This window comes from Ovis canadensis, chromosome 4 (assembly GCF_042477335.2).
Source record: "Ovis canadensis isolate MfBH-ARS-UI-01 breed Bighorn chromosome 4, ARS-UI_OviCan_v2, whole genome shotgun sequence".
Classification (NCBI taxonomy): domain Eukaryota; kingdom Metazoa; phylum Chordata; class Mammalia; order Artiodactyla; family Bovidae; genus Ovis; species Ovis canadensis.
This window is the reverse complement of record NC_091248.1, coordinates 57,619,002-57,646,468: the sequence shown is the minus strand read 5'-3', so window position 1 is coordinate 57,646,468 and position 27,467 is coordinate 57,619,002. Positions and strand designations below refer to the sequence as shown.

The 27,467-nt window shown below is 35.6% G+C and overlaps 1 protein-coding gene across 3 annotated transcripts in view; it reads right to left on the bottom strand.

Moving 5' to 3' along the window:
• Positions 1-27,467, bottom strand: part of MAGI2 (membrane associated guanylate kinase, WW and PDZ domain containing 2) — a 1,500,648-nt gene that overhangs the window by 475,574 nt on the left and 997,607 nt on the right. The gene's annotated exons all lie outside the window — the stretch shown is intronic.

The window sequence follows — 27,467 nt, the reverse complement described above, 5'->3', positions numbered from 1 at the left end:
CTTTGACTGTGTGGATCACAATAAACTGCGGAAACTTCTGAGAGAGATGGGAATACCAGACCACCTGACCTGCCTCTTGAGAAATCTGTATGCAGGCCACGAAGCAACAGTTAGAACTGGACATGGAACAACAGACTGGTTTCAAATAGGAAAAGGAGTACGTCAAGGCTGTATATTGTCACCCTGCTTATTTAACTTATATGCAAAGTACATCATGAGAAATGCTGGGCTGGAGGAAGCACAAGCTGGAATCAAGATTGCTGGGAGAAATATCAATAACCTCAGATATGCAGATGACACCACCCTTATGGTAGAAAGTGAAGAGGAACTCAAAAGCCTCTTGATGAAAGTGAAAGTGGAGAGTGAAAAAGTTGGCTTAAAGCTCAACATTCAGAAACGAAGATCATGGCATCCAGTTCCATCACTTCATGGGAAATAGATGGGGAAACAGCGGAAACAGTGTCAGACTTTATTTTTTTGGGCTCCAAAATCACTGCAGCTGGTGACTGCAGCTATGAAATTAAAAGATGCTTACTCCTTGGAAGAAAAGTTATGACCAACCTAGATAGCATATTCAAAAGCAGAGACATTACTTTGCCGACTAAGGTCCGTTTAGTCAAGGCTGTTTTTCCTGTGGTCATTTATGGATGTGAGAGTTGAACTGTGAAGAAAGCTGAGCACTGAAGAATTGATGCTTTTGAACTGTGGTGTTGGAGAAGACTCTTGAGAGTCCCTTGGACTGCAAGGAGATCCAACCAGTCCATTCTGAAGGAGATCAACCCTGAGATTTCTTTGGAAGGAATGATGCTAAGGCTGAAACTCCATAGTTTGGCCACCTCATGTGAAGAGTTGACTCATTGGAAAAGACTCTGATGCTGGGAAGGATTGGGGGCAGAAGGAGAAGGGGACAACAGAGGATGAGATGGCTGGATGGTATCACGGACTTGATGGACATGAGTCTGAGTGAACTCTGGGAGTTGGTGATGGACATGGTGGCCTGGCGTGCTGCGATTCACAGGGTCGCAAAGAGTCAGACATGACTGAGCGACTGAACTGAACTGATACTGACATTAGAATTAAAATTATTACTTTTCTAATAGCCCTCTTATATAACTTTTTAAAGTTATTTAATATTATTGGGGAGGGTGGTGGGAGGGTGGTTCAGGGTTGGGAACTCATGTACACCTGTGGTGGATTCATGTCAATGTATGGCAAAACCAATACAGTATTGTAAAGTAAAAAAATAAATAAAATTTTAAAAAAATTAAAAAAATAAATAAAATAAAACAGAGAGCTAAAAAAATAAAGTTATTTAATATTATTGGTTCTGCTTTCTAACAGGAAAAAAAGTTCACCAAAATATATAGTTATTGATTGCCAGAGCACAATCGGGCGGTTAAAAGTGAAGGATGCCTCTGACATCTTTGGCTTTTGCTCTCTGTGACAGACTTGGTAGAGAGAACACGGCTGCTTGCAGCTAGTACATCTGACTGATATAGGAATCAGGCAGAGGTGATACAGTGAGGCCACGTCAGTTGATGATAATAGCAGAGTCACCCATGGGTGGGCAGAAGCTACAAGAGAATGATCATTCAATACTCCTTCTTGACTAAACAAAGTTCCTGTTTTGAATAAGTCAAGTTAAAATTAACAAATTAACACTAACTCTCAATCCTTTGGGGGAACTGCAGATGTTCAGGGGACAAATGTACATATAGTTACTAGTATATAATCTATTTATTGTCTGATACAAATATGATGCCTTCTGAAAATGAGACACATCATCCATTAATTTCTACATAAAACAAAATTTAAACTTGCACAAACTAAAGTAAGTGATCAATATTTGTGAAATAGCCTAGAACTAGAACCATTAGAGTCATGGACCACACGGAAAAAACATTCCAAAACATTATTTTTCTTATTTATCCCATGCAAACACTTTCCTAAACTCCAGAGAGTAGAGTCTCAAAAATGCTGTAACGTCATTGGCCTTGGGCTTATTTGAGGTAATCTCTACTTCACATCTCATTTGTTTAGATAAGAAGAATCAACAAACTCTTTCTACTCAATGTGCTTGTCCTTGCCTAACTGAAACTGAAAAGCTACCTGAAGACCATTAATGGGATATTATTTCTTTTCTCTCTTTGGAATCATCCATGGAACTAGGACCTGATCATGCCACACGCAAAGACTCTCATACCTTCCTATAACTCAAAGATTTTAAGAAATGGTTGATTTTATTCCTCTCAATTACTTTTTAAAGATGTGCTTTTCCCCATACTAATATTAGTCTGCAGCTTATTAACTTGGTTCCTGTCTGGGGAAAATTGCTTTATAATGACTTTGCCTCTGGGATGGGATTTTCAATGTTGCAATTGGAAGTCCTGAGGATACTAGATCTCAGTTCACCCATTCATTTTCCTTATTTACTCATCCACATCCATTTCTCTATGTGATTTTTCTGCCTGAAGTTTCCACCCACTGTATACCACTGTGTTTTAAAACTAAGGCACAGTCTATAAGAGTTATGCAGAAAATACAGAATGCTCTGAATGCCTTCAGTCTTCCTTTTCTGTTCCTTAAGCCCCTTATGTAAGCCTGTCTCTACCATTTTGCACTGAAAAGTTCCAAACATTTGTTTATCTCATTAACAGGACGTAAAACCACCTTATGAGCAATATTTTTTCAATCTCTACAGTTCAAACCTCTGGCTCTGTGCCTGGCATGAAGCAGGTGGAGATATCATTCTTGACCCAAAGGGAACTAAACTTAAAGACAGATTATTATTCTCTCATTAAAAAAAAAAAAACCCTACATTTTCTACCATTTAATCATCTGTGGAATATGTCATTTCCATATACTGCATTCATTAAACAATAAAAATGTTTATTTGGCACTGCTTAACTTAAAAAATAAAATTAATAGGAAATTGGGAGAGAATTAACAATAAAAAATTGGCTAGACCACATTAATATGCATTAATGCATTGTTTTTCCTTTATTTAGTGGTAGGGATTATGGATGATTGACTATAGAAAAATAAATTAAAAATACACTTTCAATTTTTTTCTTAATGGAATAAACTTGATCAACATAATTAACCTTTGTTTTCATAATTCAATTTTGATGCAACATAATCAAGGCTCTAGATAATTTTTGAGCATGTGATGGTCAAAATCTACGAATCTTCTGCTTTAAGGATGTTACAAAATATACATGGACTTGGAAAGGAATTTGGGTCAGCCACTAAAGTGGAAGTCAGCTACTACTTCCATAGAGCATTCAGAGAGACAGAGAAATAATAATTTATTTATGTTTACAGGAACATATGTTTAGATAGAATGAAAGTCCTTATCTATTGGCTGAATACAATGGATCTGTTGCTGCTGCTGCTGCTAAGTCGTTTCAGTCGTGTCCAACTCTATGTGACCTCATAGACGGCAGCCCACCAGGCTTCCCGGTCCCTGGGATTCTCCAGGCAAGAACATTGGAGTGGGTTGCCATTTCCTAATCCAATGCATGAAAGTGAAAAGTGAAAGAGAAGTCACTCAGTTGTGTCCAACTCTTAGGGACCCCATGGACTGCAGCCCACCAGGCTCCTCCATCCGTGGGATTTTCCAGGCAAGAGTACTGGGGTGGGTTGCCATTGCCTTCTGTTGGGTGGGTTTCAAATGACTGAGACTCACAGTTTTCCTTTCCATGGAATAAAATGCTTTAGAATAAAGTCAGCTTTACTGTCAACCTCAGGATGCATAAACTAGCATAAGATCCAATTTAACATGTCTTTGAGGTAAGCCTTAAAATTTGCCCAGAGGCAAAGTGAAATATTGAAGGAAAAATGAACTGATTCACAGCAAAATTAAACCAAGTGATTCTTTGTAAGGGTTCTAACATTCATTAAATTATTCATTAAATAAACTTTTGTGCAATAGAATAAGATTCTCTGTTTTCTGTGGCAGTAGTAAACATATGCCTTGTGCTCACCTAAGAATAGAAAATTTATATTTTAGTCATCTCACACCCAAAGTGAACTAGAGTATTGATTATATTACACCAGCAGTGAATTATTTTTTAAAAGGTGAACTTTTTAATCAGCTTTATTTCATTAGGAAGATCACATTTAGGATGATACTATCTGTTGCTCTTTCATAAAAGGAAGTATACTTGTGCTATTTCAGTGCTACTACCAAAACAATTAAAATGGAGTGAGAAATTAGAAGAAAAGGCTGACATATATGGAGCTACGTTTGCATAGATTTTATTTTCTAAGTCTTCTTTTATTTTCTAAGTTTATTAGAAGAATGAACTAATCACAAGCTTCCTTTTCAGTAAAATGGGGATAGTGATATGCATCTCACTGATGCAGATGTTTACATGGGGATTAAATGAAAAAATATATGTAATGCTAGGCACATACCTGGTAGCTATTAATAATAAAAATAACAACATAAAAGTAATGGTGAGGTAGATGACATGAATGTATTGAAATAAATTCTATGGGTTTTATTTATGATTAAATATATTTTTCTGGAAATTTCAAAGTATTTTCTTCCATATTGGAGTCTGAGGGAAGACTGTTAGAAACAAAATTATGTATTTTGCTTAATAGTAATAAGAGGAATTACTTAGAGTATTTATTAAATGTCAGGCATTGATATAAACACTTTAAATATATTAACCTATTCAATATCCACAGAAACCTGTGAGAAAGATTAATTTTTACTTCTATTTATGCAGAAACTGAAGTACCCAGAGGTTCAGTCATTTGGCCAAATTCATATGGGCAATAAAGGGAAGAATCAGGTTTTGCATCCAAGTAGTGTGACTCCAGAGAGATTCTACATTCTTGCTTGCTATCTTAGGTTTCCTCTCTGTAGTCACAGGGCTCAGCACTATCTGGACAGTATTAAATTATTACTATAACTAGGTTTGATGATGATCATCTCTTTATCCTTCCCAATACATGTTTCATCACCTTTTTTTTTGCTGCTATAATGAATTCGTTTTTGTGACAAAATTTAGTTCCCCAATCTGGATTAAAATATTAAAACTTCTACCTCACACTTAGTTAAAAATGGTTTCTTTGCTATCTATGAATTTATATACTTATACCATACAAAGCATTAAAACATCCGTTGAATAAAAGGTAATGACTTTAAAGACCAGACAAATATAGACAGCAGGGATTATGGAACCAAAGAGCAATAAATAATATTTAACAGTTCTATCTACCTTATGGCAGTTAATGATTCAATAAATACTTTTTTTAAAAAAGAAAACTTTTCTTTGAAGGACAAATTATTGCCCTGAAGTGAGCTAAACATTTAATAAGTTTAAGACAGCTTTACTATTCTTTAGGGAATACTGTATTTCTAAGCATGGCAGGTACCATGTGTGTTGACAGACACTAGCAAATGGTAACCACAATCCCATTCCACTTAATGTGATGTTATAAACCCAGTGGAGTGTTGGGAGAGTACTCAAGCATTCTTCTAGGCATGAATTCCCAAGTTATGCAACGATGCTAATTAGCATCATCCTAAACATATGCTGTTGTTCTCAGTTCCTGTTCATGATTGCTGCTACAATGGTACTGATGCTTGGCATCTTTTAGGAGAAGACACATGAGCTTTATAAATCCCAGGGACTTTTGATGGTATTTACCCTTGGGTTCCATCCCATGCCTAGTGGCAGTGCTATAGAGGGAAAAGTCACTAACTGAAGTGTCACAAGGGAAGGATTAACAGGTTTGCCAGTAGCTGGTTTGGGTAAATTACTGTAACTCTCTAAGCCTTGGTCTCTTAATGAGAATATTAATTTTTACTATTTTATGGCGTGCTACTGGGAAATAATTTAACATCTGTGAAAATTCTTAAGACAATAAATATGCTTTATAAATGACAAATATCCAGAAAAGCTGCTGAGGTACAAGATCACAGAGTCATTTTATGTCTTTGGATTGCTACCAGCTAGTTCCATTTCTTAGCTATTCCTCAACCTGTAAGCTTCTTGGTTGGGGTTAGAACTACATTTTTTTTTTGGCTTAAGACTATCAATGTATCAGTTTATTTATTTTTTTGATAACATACAAGTACCTACTCCAATCTCCTCTGACTTCATAACATTTCTGTCTTTTCTCTATGATCATCTGTCTTTATACCTACATGCGATTTTACCTGCTTACATTTTAGCTTTCAGGAAAACCTGCTTGCTCTCTTCCATTTCAAATCTTCCTCAAGTCAAACCACATGTAAAATGTGTTTCTCTGTCATGGCATACCTCTTCAGTCTTTCAAAAAACTTAGCTCCAAAATTCCGTCTTGTAAAAGAAGTCCTCCCTAATTACACAGATGTATTTCTAATGCCATATGATTTCACTCTGTTCAGTGATATAAAATACACACACACACACTACTTATTTTTTATGTAATCATACATGGAGATCTAAACACAATACCCCTTTAACTTCCCTTGCTCCAAATAAGAAAGTTCCAAGTCACAAGCTGTTAGGTGAAAGGGCCCAGAAGTAGGAGGAAAGAAGAGAGGGAAGAAAAAGATTGGAGAGGGATGTTAAATGAGCTCTTCAATGAGATACATAACACAGGTGAAGAAACCATGTAATAGCTAAAATCTCTTCAAACTCAATGCTTTACTTTTTAAATCACCGTCTGATCCCCTCTCATCATCAGGGAAGAGTCTCTAGCATAAATCAATGACACACTTGATATCATCAAGACAGCAACATCAACTTACGTGTGTCAGTGCCTTAAAAGTTACAAAAGTCTTCTTGGATACTCTCCCATACACTGATATTACCATGAGAACAAGACCAAGAGGAATACTACCCTATTTGAGCAGAAGAACCAACTACCACATGTACCTATTCACCTGCAAACTGGACTTTTTCCCAACAAATTTTGAAGAAGTATTCATTGATTTTAGGGTATTAGACGTCTGGCTAGTTGCAAGTTATGAGTTGTAAGAAGATGATAAAAAAAAGGAATCTGTATAATAGTACATAAACTTGAACAATAAGATCATTACTCAGTTACATTCTCAAGAAAACTCACAAAGCTGAGTTTCAGACTGGTGGAAAAGGTAACTTCAAAATTATGCTGGAAAAGAGCTAACATGACAAGGATCTAGGCACTAGGAACTAATTAAATTACATATGAAGAGTGACTGAGAATTGCCTAGCCCCTGTTATGAGAGTAAAAAAACCCAACACTTTAAAAATTTTCAATAAGCCTCAACCAAGCTTTCCATTCCATAAGAATAGATTCCCTGTTCAAAATAAATCATGATCTCAGTGGAATCTGAATGGCAAGTGGACAAGTAAAATTAGATGAACATCAACCCATATAGACACTGATGAAGACATATAATCTTACACCTGTAGAAGTTAATGGTAATTTTTCCATTTAAGGGGAAGAAGCTAATGTAATAGATATTTTCTCAGAAAATACGATGTGCATGTGCTCAGTCACTCAGTTGTATCTGACTGTTCGCAACCCCATGGATTATAGCCCACCAGGCTCCTCTGTCCATGGGATTCTCCAGGCAAGAATACTGAAGCGGGTTGCTATTTCCTTCTCCAGGGGATCTTCCCAATGCAGGGATCAAACCTATGTCTCCTGTGTCTCCTGCCTTGGCAGGCAGATTGTTTATCACTGCACTACCTGGGAAGCCTTATAATGTGTATAAGATTTATTAAACTTAAAGTGTATTAACAGAGACATAGGGAACTCAATTCAAAGGAGAATACCCTGATGTTCTTGTTTAAAATTCTCTTGAACTCCTGGAAGGTGACATTTTTTTGTAATATGATTCCAAGATGTTCACAGTACTTCAAGTTAAATGCTCATCTGACCCTTTCTTGGGTCCTAATTTTATCAGAAGCTCCCTTAGGGTTTGGGGTTCAAATCCATGTTAAATCAATATACCAAGTTGGTACTTGGACCTTTTTGAACATTAGTTTTAAGGAAGATCCAAGAACACTTATTTGATTCTTGTAGATTTTTTTGTTTTGGGGCACTTTAAAATAAATATTAGTGATCAGAGTGAAATAGAGAAAATAATAACATGAGGCCATGTTCCTAAGAAAAATGAATCAAATGGAATGAGACAGAAATCATGCATAACCTTAAACACAAAGACAAAAACCCTGGCTGTATGTTGAATATGAGAGTTAAAGAATAGTGCGAAAGTACATTATGTGAATAGTGGAAGGAGATACCAGACATTTAGAAACAGACATTTTTCAGAGAAAAGATTTCATAAGTATAAGAAATATTTTCTTATATGAAGCATTTTATAGAGGAAGTATAGAATAAAGATTAAAAGAATGCATGTAAGACTTACAGTTTAGTAATAGAAAGGATGAGTTTTACAAGTCTATTAAAGAATAAAGTAAAAATTAAATAACAAATACAGACCTTATTGGAGTAGGAGCAGAGGACGGAACTATGTAGCGTTTTAAGCGATAACAGAAACAGAACCTAATGGAGTATCCAAAACTGAATATAACGTTTGTGTGAATTTATAGATGGAATTAATCAGAGTTGAAAGGAAAAATGGAGATTCAGCAACATGCAGATGGGAGGTAAAGTCACAATAATGGAAGCAACACCCAGGGAGGAGGAGTAGAGAGAAAAGAGGTCACCAGATGAAGCAACTGAGCCTTAGTGAACATGTAAAAATGGCTTTAAACCCAATCATCTTTCAAATTCTGTTCAAATTCCAGGTCTGTCGTCCAGCTTTCCCTTACATTCCTATTTACAGTTGGTTGTCTTTAATTTTCCTCTTCTGTGACAGTTTCTGACACTTTTTACTAAACTTTCCTCATTGTTTTAAAGCTTAATATAGTATCTTCTCAACAATACTGTTCTTTGAAGAATGGGATCAGGCATTGCACTTATTTGTGTTTTTCAAGGTTCATAATTCTACCAGTAAAGTAGCTATCCAATAAATATGTGTCATATGGATGAGTGGTCCAACCTTCTTTATAGGTAGACAATCTACCTTTATTAAAAGAACAAACACGATTTATGATATATAAGAACTGAGTACTAGAATCAGAGGGAAGGGGTCACTTTTCTGTAGCTCAAAGCCCTGGACCACTGAGTACAACAGCTTCAAAGGAAAGATTCAGGTTAAGCAAACAAGTATGAAGGTAAAGAAAAAGGATACAAGTTAGAATAAATTGGAAAATAATGTGGGAGATGAGAGATAACACTTTAAAAAATGAAAGAAATATTGTGAAACCAATATTATCAAGATTTAGTTTTATGGGTAAGAACACTGATTAATATACATAATTTATGACTTACTAGTAAGAAGTTCAAGGACAAATAGCATCAATGCAGTTTCAAATGGACTTTGTGTTGCTAACTTGAACAACACAAAAATGTCTTGGTAATAATGGTTCTATTTGGGTTCCTTATAAAATTTGGGATCAAATTTTATATGAAAACATCGTATTTATACGAAAACATCAAATAATGTTTGCCTCCTTTTTTTTCTGAAGGCAACTTTTAAAGTTAAAATTGTTCACACAAAGAATATATAAAATCTTGAGCTCTTGGGAGATTCCTTAATAGATGGGTTTCTAATAGCAACATGAATAGGCTCTTAACTATAACTGCAGCCCCACTGAATATATAGAGACTTTGGGATGCTTGTTGCTTAGGCCACAATTATGCATTGGATTATAACATTCAATTTTTATCCAGACTAGCTTTAAAAATGTTTGCTGTTTTATAGAAATCAGCTTTGAAAAGCATTGGTTGATGATACATAGCACTTATGAAATCTTAAAAATTACATGTACCAAGAGGGAAATCAGATCATCTTACCTAAGCAACTGAAATTAAACCTCTAATTTTTTTTTCAGATTTTCAAATGCAATCCATAGTTAATATTCAGTTTTCTGGCTTAGAGTTGACAATCTGGATCTGTTTCTCCTGCTTCTGAAAGAGCTTGCGTGTAACGATCAGATCAGTGCTTTACCATTCTGTTTTGTTGTCCAGGTTGGTAACAGATCTAACCACTGAGGGACACATAATGCTGTGCCTCACAGTGTAATTGACAGAGACGCACTTTTAGCTCTTGGAGAAACTGTTCCACATTATGTGAACTGTAGTGAACATTTTTAGAAATTGTGAAGATATAAAAAACCAGTAGGAGCTTGTGTTTTTTTAAATTGAAGAGCACAGACTATAAATCAATATTCATTTAAAGATGTCTTTCAGAGCACTGAATTCACTCTAATAATTTGAGAACATAAATTTATGACACAAATTCTTTGATCATAATTATACTGATTGGTTTATCTACAGACATAATGCCCCAGGGAAAATATTGAGAATATATGAAAAAAATTTCCATTTTATTTAAATAAAAATTTTAAAATAAAACAGTTTTAATGAATTCTACAGCATCTAGTGGTGTTACAAGATGAGCATAACATGGAGATCTGTCTTAAAACTCAGGTGGCTTAATTCAAGCATCACTTTCTATATTTCTATTTCTTATATTCTATAAGAATATTTCTATATTCCTATCTTATTGGATAATGTCCTTAAAATCTTGACTATAGCATCATTATCTAAAAAATACATGTTAAATCTTTACCTATCTTATAGACTTTTGGCAGAAGCACCAGAGAGAAGAATGTATAGAAAAAATAATCTTAAGCTTTAAAGTACTGCTGTCATTTGGTATCAAAAGACATACTTAGACATGTGATCCCAGACAAGATGGTATAGGCTCACTTTCCTCCAAATACCCTGGAAATAATTCAAGAGATAACCACACACACACGTGCGTGCACACACACGCACGCACACACACACACACAGACCAGAGATGTGGAAATAAAAAGTTAGATTAGTAGAAAGGTTAGCAACCCTTTCTTGATTTGAAGTATGATAGATACCACAGGATTATAAGAATGATAGATACCACAGTGAGTTCCCAGAGTTTTCCTTTTACTCTTAGACTAGGGCCAGGCTATAAGCCAGAAATACCAATAGATAGATAGATAGATAAGTCGCTCAGTCATGTCCAGCTCTTTGTGACCCCATGGACAGTAGCCAACCAGGCTCCTCCGTCCATGGGATTTTCCAAGCAAGAATACTGGAGTGGGTTGCCATTTCTTTCTCCAGGGGATCTTCCCGACCCAGGGATCGAACCCTGGTCTCCCGCATTGCAGGCTGACGCTTTACCGTCTGAGCCACCAGGGAAGTCCAATAGATACATACAAACCTGCAGAAATACCAGTAGGTACATACAAACAAAGAGACAAGTAAACAAATAAGAAAAGCCTACTCTCTCTTGCCAAAGGACCCTGGAAAGAAGAGCCTAGCAGGGACATAAGGATGAGGGCAGACTCATCTCCAATATACAGCCCCAGCCAGTGGTGGCATCTTGGAGCCCAGAGAGACCAACCTATTCCCCGTCAGGAGTGATGGCCTGATACACTTGAGATGATAACATCAGTGGGTCCCAAGTAGGTGATCTATCCCCTGCCCCACACCTACCTTTACCAGGTGGGCAGGGAACATACACAAGGGGTAGCATTTTTTATCCCACAGATGCAGAATCCCACATCCCTACTAGTGACAACAAGCAACTCAGGGAGGACCCTTTCACAGCTTGCAGACGGCACCAGCAGGGATCAGTCAGGAACTCCCAAGTAAGAACCAAGCTGATTAAATAGCACAGCAAGGGCTCTGAAAACCACACTGCATCTGAAACCACAGCCTACAAAATGGGTCAGTATATGCATACAAAATTTAAACAGGGGCACTTACTACTAACATAAAATATTTTTTTAAAATGTCTATAAAATCCATGTAAAATCAGTTTGGGATAAAGTGAAATAAAATTCATTATACCAATAACTAGGAATATCTCAAAATGGATAAGAAGAGACAATCAACTGATTCCAATATCAAGATGAATCAATTTTTGGAATGATCTGTCAAAGATTTTATTGTATCCATCATAAAACTTTTCAATAAGAAATTGTGAATTCCCTTGAAACTAATGAAAAAAATGAGAAAATAAATAGAAATGGTAAAAAATAACAAAATGTAAGTTACAGAATAGAAAAAAATAATGGAAATAAAATCTGGGACTTCCCTGATAGTCTAGAGGTTAAGACTCTGTGTTCCCAATGCAGGGAATGTGAGTTCGACTCATGGTCAGGGGACTAAGATCCCACATGCCATGCAGCATGACAAAACAATAAATACATAAGGCATTCAAATCTCACTGAGTGGATTCAGTAGCGGAGTGAATTGAACAGAGGATAGAATAGTGAAATTGAAGAGTGGGGAGTAGAATGTACTCAATATGAACAAAAAACACAAAAAAGAAAAGAACCGTGCCACAGGGACTTGTAGGACAGTAACAAAGACATTGACATTTTCTATCATCGAAGCTCCGGAAATAGAAGATAAAAAGGGCAAAGAAATAAAACAATAAATAAAAATTTATGCCAAAGGATTTCCCAACTTGGCAAAACAGATAAACCTATAGCTTTAAGAATTTGCATAAACCAGTAAAAAAGAGAAATTCACACCAACACACACCATAATGTTTGAAAATGAAAGGTAGAAAAAGTCTTAAAAACAACTAAGAAAAGTGTCATACTATCTATGGGGCAACACAAATTCAAATAACAGTGGATTTCTCATCTGAAACTGGGGCTCATAAAGAGGTGGCACACATTTCATACTCTGGATGAATGAAGGGTAATAAATACACTCTTTAGATGGAAACAAACAAACAAAAAACACCAGCAACTTAGTTTGTCATTAGCAGACATGCCCTAAAGAGTGGCGAACTGAAGTTCTCAAAACAAACATACAAAACAAAACAAAAAAATTGATAACAGGAGAAAACTCAGAACTTTAGAAAGAAAAGTTCAATGGAATGGGACACCAGGAGGAAAAGATGATAAATAATCATTCTCTTAGAGAAATTCTTAAACTGTAAGTAAGTAAGTGTTAGTCGCTCAGTCGTGCCCGACTCTTTGCGATCCCATGGACTGCAGCCCACCAGGCTCCTCTGTCCATGACATTTTCCAGGCAAGTATACTGGAGTGGTTTGCCATTTCCTTCTCTAGGGGATCTTCCCAACCCAGGGATTGAACCCAGGTCTCCTGCACTGCAGGGGGAATTTTTACTGACTGAGCTACAAGGGAAGCCCTCTTAAATTGTATTTGATAGCTAAAACAAACATTATAACAACACTTAATGGAATATTTCAACATATGTTAGAGGAAATGATTACTTTTTTTCACTTGCACTTTCAGAGGAAATGCTTAATTCAAATATATTTTAAAAGTGGAGAGGCTATAGGAACATAATTAGAAGTAAAAGTAAAACTTCTATACTTAATTCTAGGTAGCAATATGTCAATATTATTAGATTGTGATAAATTATACATTATTGTAACGTTCAATCCAACCACTATGAAAAATACACTACAAGTAAATAAATATAGAATCTTCAAGTTCAAGTAACATAGAGGAAGATTAAAAAAGAGAAGAGTATCCAGGTATCCATCCAGGTATCCCAGAAGGACAGGAAAACAAGACCCTAAGACAGACTCAATTCAACTTTAAGGACACATAAATTCAAGGTGAATGGATGGAAAAAGATATTCCAAACAAGGGAAAACCAAAAGACAGCAGGAGTGCTCACTTACATCAGATGAAATAGACTTTAAAAAGTTTAACAAGAGTCAAAGAAGGTCATTACGTAATGAAAAAGAGGTCAATTAATCAAGAGAATATAGCAACTGTATATAGATATATAGATATGCATTTTATCCTGGAGAACCTAAATATTAAGCAGATACAGATCTGAAGGGGGAAATAGATGATACAGTAATGTTGGAGACTTTGATACCTTATTCTCAACAATGGATATATCATCCAGGTAGAATATTAAAAAGGAAATACTGGATTTAAACTGCATCCTGGAATAAATGGAATTATTAGATATGTATAATATTTCATCTAAAAGCAGAAGAATACATTTTCTCAAGTGTACATGAAACATTTTCTATGATAGAAATAAATGGTCTCTGTTTGCTAGTGATATAATTTTATATAGAGAAAACCCTAAAAACTCCACACCAAAAAGCACTTAGAACTAATTAACGAATTCAGTAAATTTGTAGAAAAGTAACAAATAATTGCTGCATTTCCATACAATCATCTGAAAAACAAACAAACAAAAAATTCCATTTATAATAGCATCAAAAATAAGAAAAAATACTAAGTAATAAATTTAAGGAAATAAAAGATCTGTACAACTGAAAGCTATAAGACATTGATAAAAGATTTCAAAGAGAGAGGCACATTTAATATTAAAAAATCCCATGTTGATGAAATTGATGAATTATTATTGTTAAAATATTCTTACTACCTAAACCCATCTGTAGATTCAATGCAGTCTCTAATAGCATACCAATGGAATTTTTCACAGAACAGAAAAAAAAGTTGTAAAATTTGTATGGAACCACAAGAGATCCCCAGTAGCTAAGCAATCCTAAGGAGGGAAAAACAAAGCTGGAGGCATCAAACTTCCTCCTGACTTCAAATCATATTGCAAAGCTAAAGTAGTTGAACAGTATGGTACTGGCATAAAAACAGACACATTGACAAAGGAATAGAATTGAGAGCCCCCAAATAAACTTGCGTTTACAAGTCAGTTAGTACTTGATAAGGCAGTTAAGAGTACTGAGTGGGGAAAGGATAGTCTCTCCAACAAATCGTGTAGGGAAAACTAGATATTCATATCCAAAAAATGAAACTGGATATCTTATACCACTCACAAAAATTAACTCAAAAGAGCTTAAAGACTCAAATATAAGATCTGAAATCATTAAAATCCTAGAAGAAAACATGGAAAAAGCTCTTTGACATTGATCTTGGTAATATTTTTGGAAATCGCACCAAAAGAACAAGCAACAAAAGCAAAGCTAAACAAGTGGAAAAACACCAAACTAAAAAGAGTCCACACAGAAAAAAAGTCAACATGATGAAAAGGCAGAAAACATCTATTAAATGGCAGAAAAAATTTGCAAAACATTAATCTGAAAATGGATTAATATCTAAAATATATTAACGACTTGTACATAAATAACAAAAGATCAATCTACTTTAAAAATTGACAAAGGACCTGAACAGACATATATTGAAAGAAGACAAACAGGTACATGAACATGTTCTCAACACTGTCAGTCATCAGGGAAATGCAAATCAGAACCACAAGGACATATCATCTCATACCTGTTACAATGGCTACTATCGAAAAGGCTTATGCACTATTGATAGGAACGTAAATTGGTACAGCCACTATGGAAAACAGTATGGAGGTTCCTCAAAAAAATTAAAAACAGAACTTGTATATGATCCTGTACTCCCACTTCTGTATATATATCTGAAGGAAATTACATTACTACCTCAAAGAGATATTTGCACTCCCATGTTCACTGCAACTTTATTTATAATAGCCACGATATGGAAACAACCTAAGTATCCATTGAACACTGAATGGGTAAAGAAAACATGATGTATATATTCAATGGTATATTATTCAGACATAAAAAAAAGAAGGAAATATTGCCATTTGCAACAACATGCATAGACCTTGAGGGTAGTATCCTAAGGGAAATGCCAGAGAAAGACAAATGCTATGTGACCATACCTATACGTGGAATTCTAAGAAGCTAAACACATAGAAACAGAGAGTAGAATGGTGGTTGCCAATGGCTGGGGAGTAGGGGAAACCAGCTGATATTGGTCAAAATGAAGAAGCTTTCAGTTATAAGTTGAATAAGTTCTGAGGATTTAATGTACAGCATAATGGTTACAATTAATAGTGCTATACTATATACTTGAAAGTTGCAAAGAGAGTAAATCTTTAATATTCTCACCATATAGATACAGAAGGTAATCATGAGTTGATAGATATATTAAGTAAATTGTGTTTATCATTTTACAGTATATATATGTATCAAATCATCTAGCATGTGTGTACTCAGTTCTGCCTGACTCCTTGCAATCCCATGGACTGTAGCCCACCACGCTCCTCTGTCCATGGAATTTTCCAGGCAAGAAATACTGCAGTGAGTTATCATTTCCTTCTCCAGGGAAGTTTCCTGACCCAGGGATTGAGCCGACATCTCTTGCGTCTCCTGCATTAGCAGGTGGATTCTTTACTACTTGCGCCACCTAGGAAACCCGACTTAATGACTAAATGATGACAATCCAATAATCATATTTCATGCTTTAAATTGACATCATTTGTCAATTATATCACATAAAGTTGGAAAAGACTTATATGTTTTAAATTTCCTATTGTGGAGATTATTTTAGTTTTCATTTTACTGATATATAATTGAAGCCTTCTATAAATATAGGAATGACATCTTTAAATTTTGCAAAGACATACTCTATTGACTATTACGTACCCAATGTTTATAAAATACTATGTATGCTTGAGAAGTATATTTTCCATTTGTTAAAACTTTTAGATCAATAATCCTATTTCTGTTATTCATATATTTCTTCTTATTTTTGGTTGTTTAATATACTGAGTAGTAAGAGAGGTGTGTTCAACCATACACTCTAATAGTGAATTCCTCAAATTATTATCATTTTTTAGATTTGTCATTTTTACCACTCTGTAACTTGAAGCTATACATGTAAGCACACATAGAAGTTCAGAATTGTTATCTCTTCCCAATTAATTAAAGCTCCTTTCTCTTTCCATCTCAATTTTTCCTTTTCCTTTAAAAAAAAAAATAAGAATAAACTAGACAGCATCAATTCTCCCTAATATAAAGGTTTATCATAGAGCCACAAGAATCAAGACAGTGTGTTAATGGCATGTAGACAGACCCATAAACCAGTGGCACCTAATGACTTATTACAGAGATGCTCTCTCAATCCAATTGAGAAAAGATAGCCGTTTAAACAAATGGTGCTGGAATTGTTGGATATCCATAGGGGAAAAACTGAACCTGAACCTAAAATTTATGCCTTATACAAAAATTAAGTCAACATAGACCACAGGTTTAAATGTAAAATGTAAAACTACACAATTTAGGTAAAAGACATGAAAAAATGTTTGGCATCTAGGGTTAGGTGAAGAATCCTTAGACTTATAAAAAACATGATTCATAAGAGGAAAATTTGATAAATTGGACCTCAATAAAATTAAAAACATCTTCTCTGCAAAAGACCATGTTAAGAGATAAAAAGACCAATACACACTGAGAGATAATGTTTGTACAAAACATATCTGATCAATTGTACAAAGCGTATCTTTACATAACCAGAATATGTAAAGAACTCTCAAAACTGAATTTAAAAAAATAGTCTAATTAAAAACTGGGCAAAAGACATGCTTGGACATGCTTCTGAGAAGGATATATAAATGATAATCACATGAAAATATGTTCAATATTATTAACCATTATGGAAATACAAATTGAAACCACAATGCAGTATCATTACAGTCTATCAAAATGGCTAAAATTTAAAAAAAAGTTGTAACACCAAACACCAGCAAGAATGCAGTAAAACTGGATCACTCCTTCACTGCTGGTAGGAATGAAATAAATGGGTACAGTCACTCTAAAAATAGTCTTGTAGTTTGTTCTGAAAGTAATGATACACTTTCTATCATCTATGAGATGGCTGGATGGCATCATCGACTCAGTGGACATGAGTTTGAGCAAACTCCAGGAGATAATGAAGGACAGGGAAGCCTGGCGTACTGCAGTTCATAGGGTTGCAAAGAGTCAGACGTGACTGAGTGACTGAACAAAAATAATACTTTCTATAATATCCTAGCAATTGCAATCTAGAACACTTTTCTCAGGGAAAAGAAACCTATGTTCATACAAACACCTGTATACAAGTGTCTGTAGCAATTTTATTTGTGTTAGCTAAAAACTGGAAACAATTTAGATATCCTTCAAAGGGTAAATGCTTGAACAAACAATAGTACCTAAAAAGTAGCAAGCCATTGAAATACACATTTGAATGGATTTTGACATAATTAAATTGAATGGAAAAGCAATCTCAAAAGTTTATACACTGCATGATGCTACTTGTATAACATTTTTGAAATAACAAGGTAATCGAAATAGAGAACAGATTAGTGGGGTAAGGATTGTGCAGTGGGAGGAGATGTGCATGACTGTGCAATGGTTGAGTCTCAAGGTAACAAATCTTTATTGTGGTTATGGTTATATGCAGCTACACAGATGGTATAATTGTAGAGCAAAATGCACAAACGAGTACTTGTATAACTAGTGAAGTCTGAATAAGTTCTGTGAATTGTATCAATGTCAATTTCCTGATTTTGATATTATATTATATAAGATATTAACATAGGGGAGACTTCATTAAGGGTGTTTGGGAATTCCTTGTACATTTCTTTGCTATTTCCTGTGGATTTATAGTGCTTTCCCAAAACAGCCATATTTGAAAAAATTTGAAATAATTTTGATGCTATGCACAACAATTTCAGTGATGTCAAAATTATTTTTAAATTTGTGTGCATTAAAGAAAAGAAAGCGAAGTCACTTAGTCATGTCCAACTCTTTGCGATCCCATGGACTGTAGCCTACCAGACTCCTCCAGCCAGGGGATTTTTCTGGCAAGAGTACTGGAGTGGGTTGCCATTTCCTCCTCCAGGGGATCTTCCTAACTCAGGGATTGAACCCAGGTATCCCACATGGCAGGCAGGCGCTTTACAGTCTGAGCCACAAGGAGTAAGGAAGTGGTATAACATATTACTAAACATAAAAGTTGAGAACTAAAGGATGAGGTACTACTTGATAGTTACAGTTAATATGAATAGATAGAAGGGGAAAAATAAACAATTGGTACAGGAATGAAGTTCCAAATATTTAACAACTTTAATTACTGTGACACTGAGCACTTAGAATTGAATGCGACAAATTTGAACAGATGCCAGCCAGGCACAACCCAGAATTTGGTATCTGTGCACAACAGTGGAATATCCACTGATTTACCTAATGATTTATTTTAGATTAATTTTATTATTTCTTCCAAAAAGATTCATATTCCTAAAATATTGTTTTTTCTTAGTAGCCTTGAGCTGAAATCAAGGAAATGGTGCTATATTGTTGGATAAAGCGTATCTCAAACTGTTGCTATAGAAAATAATGACTAGTAAAACAAACAATTAACAGTTGGTAGAATAAGAATTAATTGGTTCTATTAAGAAATTTTAAATTTCTTCATTTTTTAAACAAAGACACCCCAAAATATCAGTATAGACAGAAAATACTCAATTAGTTTGTTCATAATACTTAAGCATTTGGAGTTCAATATTTACACATAAATGTATCTTTTTAATTTTAAAGTTTTAGTACTTCAATAGTTATAGCTTTAGAGACTGTTTTTTATTAAGTCTTCCTAGTGAAAAAATTTCAAGATATTTTACAAATATAATCCTGGCAGTTTTATCAGATTAGGAAATCAAATATTTAAGGGATATATTAATTTGGTCATATTTAATCTAGGATCTCTGATCATCAAAAATATTCAATGAGAAAGTTCAAAGTTCCTATTTAAGGAAAATAAATTATGTTGTCAAGGGACAGAATTTGAACTATGAAAACAAAAATGTCCACATCTGTCATTTCTATAAAATTCACTTAAGAAATGACCTGAAATTAGTGTTTTCAATTATTTTAGAAAGGCAACAACCCCTTCTCTTGAAAAAATCCATCCATTTAATAACTATTATGAAACAAAGCTTATGCTATCTTTGTTTATGAGTATTTTGGACATATATATTTTGAACTTTTTTTTTTTAGCGAGAGTAATAGTTAAGGCTTTAGTTAAAATAAGCTGAAAAGCAGTTTTCATGTAGGTAAAAGGTTAAGATTACATAAGCTTTTTTTCCCTCCTATAGTAACATGAGACAACTAAATTCATAGATACAAAATACACAAATGAAGTCATCCCATTCACATAGCTCTAATTCTTTTTGTGAAATTTACAGCCACTTTAACAGAATGGAGACGGTGGTGAGGGGGATGGCCTGTCTACTAATACCAGGCTGGAATTAGCTAGCTGGATAATTTTAGCCTAGATGGGTTTGTTCTTTTCTACCTCTTCAGAGCACCCTAGAGTAATTAAAGATTCTCAAGGTAGGCCAACTATTCTGAATTTCTTTGCGTTTGTCTTTCATGAGGTTGATATGTTGGCTCAGAGCATACTTGAAAGAAAGTGAAGAAGCAATTTAGAACCTATGGTACAATAAACTCTGTGCTTCTTGCATGTGAAACTAAATTTGAGTGATATAGATATCCTTTCCATTTTACAGGTCAGAAAACCTAGGCTCCTAGAGATTAAGTACCTACCTAAAAGCCCACAGATTGAGATTTAGAATAGAGCTTTCCTTGAAAAATTCTACATAATGTCCTTTCCCGAATACAATACCATAGTCCTACTGAGTTTAGTCATTTTTCATCTTTAAGGAGAGTCATACTGGGATTGAATTACTTTTGATATTAACCCTAATAAAGTGATTCACGTGGACTGTATCGTCACTGGGATGTTTATGACTGGAAACATCTCAAACACCACAGTGCTAATTCTGAGGGCTGCGAACAATACAATAATGCTTTATATGTAGTGCAGGCAATCTTACATCTGAATTCTTTAACAGTTAATTGCTATTTGAGTTTTGTTAAAGACTATATTGGCATGCTAAACAGTACTCCCCCAAATACTAATATTAGAATCCAGTAGTAGGTGGTGAGTTTTTTCTGCCATGTAGACTGGTGCTAAAATTCCAAAAATGCACAGAGCCATGACAAACACAAAGGACACAACTACTTCAGTATTTGCAACCGTACAGTGAGAGAAGGAAATATGTTCTTATGTTTAGTGGTTATGTTATTCTTCAAACAAAAAAGCAAAATGATTACTTTAGTTTCAATAGAATAAGTGGTTGTTTAGTAAGTATTTGTGCTGAGTCATCCATGATGGCTTTTCTCCCCTTGATACAAATAAGAAAACATTTTGTTACTGCTTCTCTCATTCAAGGATGATTTAAATCAGGGTCCCATCTCTGTTTTACCCAGCTTCCTCTTTATAGCTGACTGAAGAATTACTTTCAGGCATCTATATAAACAGAACTAAAGAAGCATATTTTTACAGATGCAATCTATATCTACATACACATCCATCATATGTACATTTATAAACTATGTACACATATACAACATGGGATTCAACCTTGTGAGATTAAATATAAATTACAATGATAATAAAGAATTTATGCTATGTAACCCAGTAACATCTAAATTGTATAATCTAAAAATAATTGCAATAAAATTTCTAGGTAGGATGAAGTTAGCAGGTTATAACCTAAGAGAACACACAGAAAATCTAGATTAAATGTAAAAAATAACCAAGGAATCAGAAAACTGCTGAAATGAAAGATCTAAAATGGTCTAAGAATCTGAAGAAGAAAGAACCCTGGAGAGGTAAGGAAAGATGCGTAGTTCATTTTTGTTGATTGGGCTGTGAGAAGAATCCAGCCTTAGCCTGGGAAGAAGGCCACCATGGGGGACGACAGAAATGGGGAGGCCGTTGCAGAATCCTGAGGGACTGACAGGCTCCAACAATGCAAATCACCCATGATGATATCTGTCAAGTTCAGAAGAGGAGACACCCCTTGTCCAAGGTAAGGAGCAGTGGCTGCACTTTGCTGGACTAGTTGTGAAGAGATACCCCATGTTCAAGGTAAGAGAAACCCAAGTAAGATGGTAGGTGTTGCGAGAGGGTATCAGAGGGCAGACACACTGAAACCATAATCACAGAAAACAAGTCAATCTGATCACACGGACCACAGCCTTGTCTAACTCAATGAAACTAAGCCATGCCATGTGGAGCCACCCAAGACTGGCAGGTCACGGTGGAGAGGTCTGACAGAATGTGGTCCACAGGAGAAGGGAATGGCAAAACAATTCAGTATTCTTGCATTGAGAACCCCATGAACAGTATGAAAAGGCAAAATGATAGGATACTGAAAGAGGAACTCCCCAGGTTGGTAGGTGTCCAATATGCTACTGGAGAGCAGTGGAGAAATAACTCCAGCAAGAATGATGGGATGGAGCCAAAACCAAAACAATACCCAGCTGTGGATGTGACTACTGATAGATGCAAGGTCCGATGCTGTAAAGAGCAATATTGCATAGGAACCTGGAATGTCAGGTCCATGAATCAAGGCAAATTGGAAGTGGTCAAACAGGAGATGGCAAGAGTGAATGTTGACATTCTAGGAATCAGCGAACTAAATGGAAGGGAATGGGTGAATTTAACTCAGATGATCATTATATCTACTACTGTGGGCAGGAATCCCTTAGAAGAAATGGAGTAGCCATCATGGTCAACAAAAGAGTCCAAAATGCAGTACTTGGATGCAATCTCAAAAACGACAGAATGATCCCTATTTGTTTCCAAGGCAAACCATTCAATATCACGGTAATCCAAGTCTATGCCCCAACCAGAAATGCTAGAGAAGCTGAAGTTGAACGGTTCTATGAAGAACTACAAGACATTTTAGAACCAACACCCCCAAAAGATGTTCTTTTCATTATAGGGAATACAAAAGTAGGAAGTCAAGAAACACCTGGGGTAACAGGCAAATTTGGCCTTGGAATACGGAATGAAGCAGGGCAAAGACTAATAGAGTTTTGCCAAGAGAATGCACTGGTGATAGAAGACACCCTCCTCCAACAACACAAGAGAAGACTCTACACATGGACATCACCAGACGGTAAACATCAAAATCAGATTGATTATATTCTTTGCAGCCAAAGATGGAGAAGCTCTATACAGTCAGCAAAAACAAGACTGGGAGCTGACTGTGGCTCAGATCATGAACTCCTTATTGCCAAATTCAGACTTAAATTGAAGAAAGTAGGGAAAACCACTAGACCATTCAGGTATGACCTAAATCAAATCCCTTATGATTATACAGTGGAGTAAGAAATAGATTTAAGGGACTAAATAGATCTGATAGATAGAGTGCCTGATGAACTATGGATGGAGGTTCGTGACATTGAACAGGAAACAGGGATCAAGACCATCCCCATGGAAAAGAAATGCGAAAAAGCAAAATGACTGTGTGGGGAGGCCTTACAGATAGCTATGAAAAGAAGAGGAGTGACAAGCAAAGGAGAAGAGGGACGATATAAGCAACTGAATGCAGAGTTCCAAAAAATAGCAAGGAGAGACAAGAAAGCCTTCCTCAGCGATCAGTGCAAAGAAATAGAGGAAAACAACAGAATGGGAAAGACTAAAGATCTCTTCAAGAAAATCAGAGATACCAAGGGAACATTTCATGCAAAGATGTGCGCAATAAAGGACAGAAATGGTAGGAACCTAACAGATGCAGAAGATATTAAGAAGAGGTGGCAAGAATATACAGAAGAACTGTACAAAAAAGATCTTCACGACCCAGATAATCACGATGGTATCATCACTCACCTAGGGCCAGACATCCTGGAATGTGAAGTCAAGTGGGCCTTAGGAAGCATCACTATGAACAAAGCTAGTGGAGGTGATGGAATTCCAGTTGAGCTCTTTCAAATCCTGAAAGATGATGCTGTGAAAGCGCTACACTCAATATGCCAGCAAATTTGGAAAACTCAGCAGTGGCCACAGGACTGGAAAAGGTCAGTTTTCATTCCAATTCCAAAGAAAGGCAATGCCAAAGAATGCTCAAACTACTGCACAATTGCACTCATCTCACATGCTAGTAAAGTAATGCTCAAAATTCTCCAAGACAGGCTTCAGCAATATGTGAACCGTGAAGTTACTGATGCTCAAGCTGGTTTTAGAAAAGGCAGAGGAACCAGAGATCAAATTGCCAACAGCAGCTGGATCATGGAAAAAGCAAGGGAGTTCCAGAGAAGCATCTATTTCTGCTTTATTGACTATGCCAAAGCCTTTGACTGTGTGGATCACAATAAACTGTGGAACATTCTGAATGAGATGGGAATGCCAGACTACCTGACCTGCCTCTTAAGAAACCTATATACAGGTCAGGAAGCAACAGTTAGAACTGGACATGGAACAACAGACTGGTTTCAAATAGGAAAAGGAGTACGTCAAGGCTGTATATTGTCACCCTGCTTATTTAACTTATATGCAGAGTACATCATGAGAAATGCTGTACTGGAAGAAGCACAAGCTGGAATCAAGATTGCCAGGAGAAATATCAATAACCTCAGATCTGCAGAAAACCACCCTTATGGCAGAAGGTGAAGAGGAACTATAAAGCCTCTTGAAAGTGAAAGAGGAAAGTGAAAAAGTTGGCTTTTAAAGCTCAATATTCAGAAAACGAAGATAATGGCATCTGGTCCCATTACTTCATGGGAAATAGATGGGGAAACTGTGGAAACAGCGTCAGACTTTTTTTTGGGGGGGAGGGCTCCAAAATCACTGCAGATGGTGACTGCAGCCATGAAATTAAAAGATGCTTACTCCTTGGAAGGAAAGTTATGGCTAACCTACACAGCATATTCAAAAGCAGAGATATTACTTTGCCGACTAAGGTCCATCTAGTCAAGGTTATGGTTTTTCCAGTGGTCATATATGGATGTGAGAGTTGGACTGTGAAGAAAGCTGAGCTGCCAAAGAATTGATGCTTTTGAACTATAGTGTTGGAGAAGACTCTTGAGAATCCCTTGGACTGCAAGGAGATCCAATCAGTCCATTCTGAAGGATATCAGTCCTGGGTGTTCTTTGGAAGGAATGAAGCTAAAGCTGAAACTCCAATACTTTGGCCACCTCATGTGAACAGTTGATTCATTGGAAAAGACTGTGATGCTGGGAGGGATTGGGGGCAGGAGGAGAAGGGGACGACCCAGGATGAGATGGCTGGATGGCATCACTGACTCGTTGGACATGAATTTGAGTAAACTCCAGGAGTTGGTGATGGACAGGGAGGCCTGGCATGCTGCAATTCATGGGGTTGCAAAGACTCGGACACAACTGAGTGAATGAACTGAACTGAACTGAACTGGAGGTTTAAAATAAGCTGCTGTTGCTGCTGCTAAGTCGCTTCAGTCGTGTCCGACTCTGTGCAACCCCAGAGATGGCAGCCCACCACGCTCCCCCATCCCTGGGATTCTCCAGGTACCACAGATTTTTTGCAGTTTTTCAGTGTCAAGAAGAAAAAAAATTAACTGTTGATGTTCAAGAGCTACCCAGGGGCAGGCTCCACATGGACCCACTAGACCACATTTGATCCTCTGGACCAACGCCAGCCTGCTTCTATATTTTGTATGGTCCAAGAGATAAGTAAACAGTTTATACACTTCTAAATAATTGAGGAAAAAAAACAAAGGATGAATAATATTTTAATTGGTGAAAGTATATAAATCTCAAGTTTCTACGTACCTGAGCTACGTTTATTAAAATAAATCAATGCTCTTTTTATATATAGACTTTGGCCACTTTTCTAAACAATGAGTAGTTGCAAACAGTACTGGGTAACCAAAGCTGAAAATATTTACTACCTGACCCTCTATAGAAAACATTTGCTGATCTACAATAGGCTGTTGAAATTCTGGGTGGGAAAACACCATGCGAAAAAAGCAAACTACAGGTAGACTGGGTCTCACCAAAGCTCAGTCCAACCTCATGTTGACCCAGTTCTGATCAGATTAAGGTAATTAGCCTCCATTCTATCTCCTTAGTAGAAGAAGGATAAATCTTTGCCAGTGAAACATATTATCTTCTTAAGCATCTACATTTTTTACACATATATTATACATACTTCAGCATTCAGAAAATTACTACCATTTTTTATCTGAGTTGACTTGTGAAACATATAAAGAACTTTGTCTTAACTTGTAGACTCAACAGCAATGCATTAACACTCAATATTTTAAACAATTTTAACCTAAATAATTTAGATAAAAGAAAAAGAAGTAAAACACAAGCAATATTATGACCAAAGGGCACTTTTCTTGGTAAGAAAACCTAAGATATGTGTCTGGAACAATAGCATTTTACCTAGATATTAGTTTCCATTGTAAAATACTCCAATAATATATGAAATATAGCCTGTGGATTACTTATTTTGAACAAAATGAAAAACAATCATTAATCAGTTATAAAATCATTATGAGCTATAAGACTCTATTCTAGGACTCATTTCTTAATGGCAAACGGATTGAGATACTGGTATATTTTAGGCATCTACCATCCTGAGATGACAGACGAGTATGGATATAGGAGAAACTGATAACATTGAAATGTTATAGCTCTTCAAAATGTTAAACTCACATCTCTCCCGGGATTTCAGGATTTGACTTTAATCACCTTTTATAATGAAAAGAACAACTCAGAGAATAACAAGAGAGCTGAGAAGTTCAACATGCTAAAGAACTGCAAAATCACTGAATTCATCCGTGGCATAAGTAAATGGTAACTCCTAGATATAGCGGATCAGGTCATTTTAATTTCTAACCAATCATAATTTGCAACACATGTCTTATATGTATCAATGAAATGTACCCTAATTGTGCTCATAGTCTCATGTCACAAAACAACTGTAAAAAATTCACATACATATAGATGTACCTGTATACAGAAGGCATACAGATGTAGCTATGAATATAAAATTAAGGTGATAAAAATTAGAGACTAATGCATTCAAATACGTACATGTAAATCATATACTGATTTTTTAATTTAACTCAGTTGTATAACCAACTTGTGAATAGTTACCATATAACCTAACAATGAACAATAGCATCTTGATATTATCTGAGACAGAATTATGTCAAAATTAAAGGACTTTTAGAATTACAGACTTTGTAAAAAGTTGACTTTTTTAAAGCTTTTTAAAAAGTGTAAATATTCTTCATCACTTTCCTCACTTTTAAGAGCTCTTCAATGATGAGATATCTCTGAACAAGGCTCTAATAATTTGATCAGATAAAAACTGTGAATGTGTTCAAATAATGAATCTTCAGGAGTATATGATATGTATCATTTTAGACAAATTATAAGTACTCTTTCAACATTAAACTCAATAGTACAAAACTTATAAGTATCGTCAGTAACAGATTTCATCTATGTAATTTACAATATAAGAACAAGGTTTTCATTCATCTAACCAACAAGATTATTTTTAAAAACCCTTCACATAGATGAAAACTGTTGATTTTCAAGCAAGTTAATGCCATTACACTGGGAAATGTAAAATGCTAAAGATAATCCAGCACATTCATGTGTTGTAGTTAAATGCTTGGTTGAAAGAAAGAATATTTACATATATCTTTAAATCATGGATTCATTCCTTAATAACTAGTAGAACGTTATGCCTCACAACACAAAAATAAAGCATTACTTAGAGTTTCATAGTACTTTTCT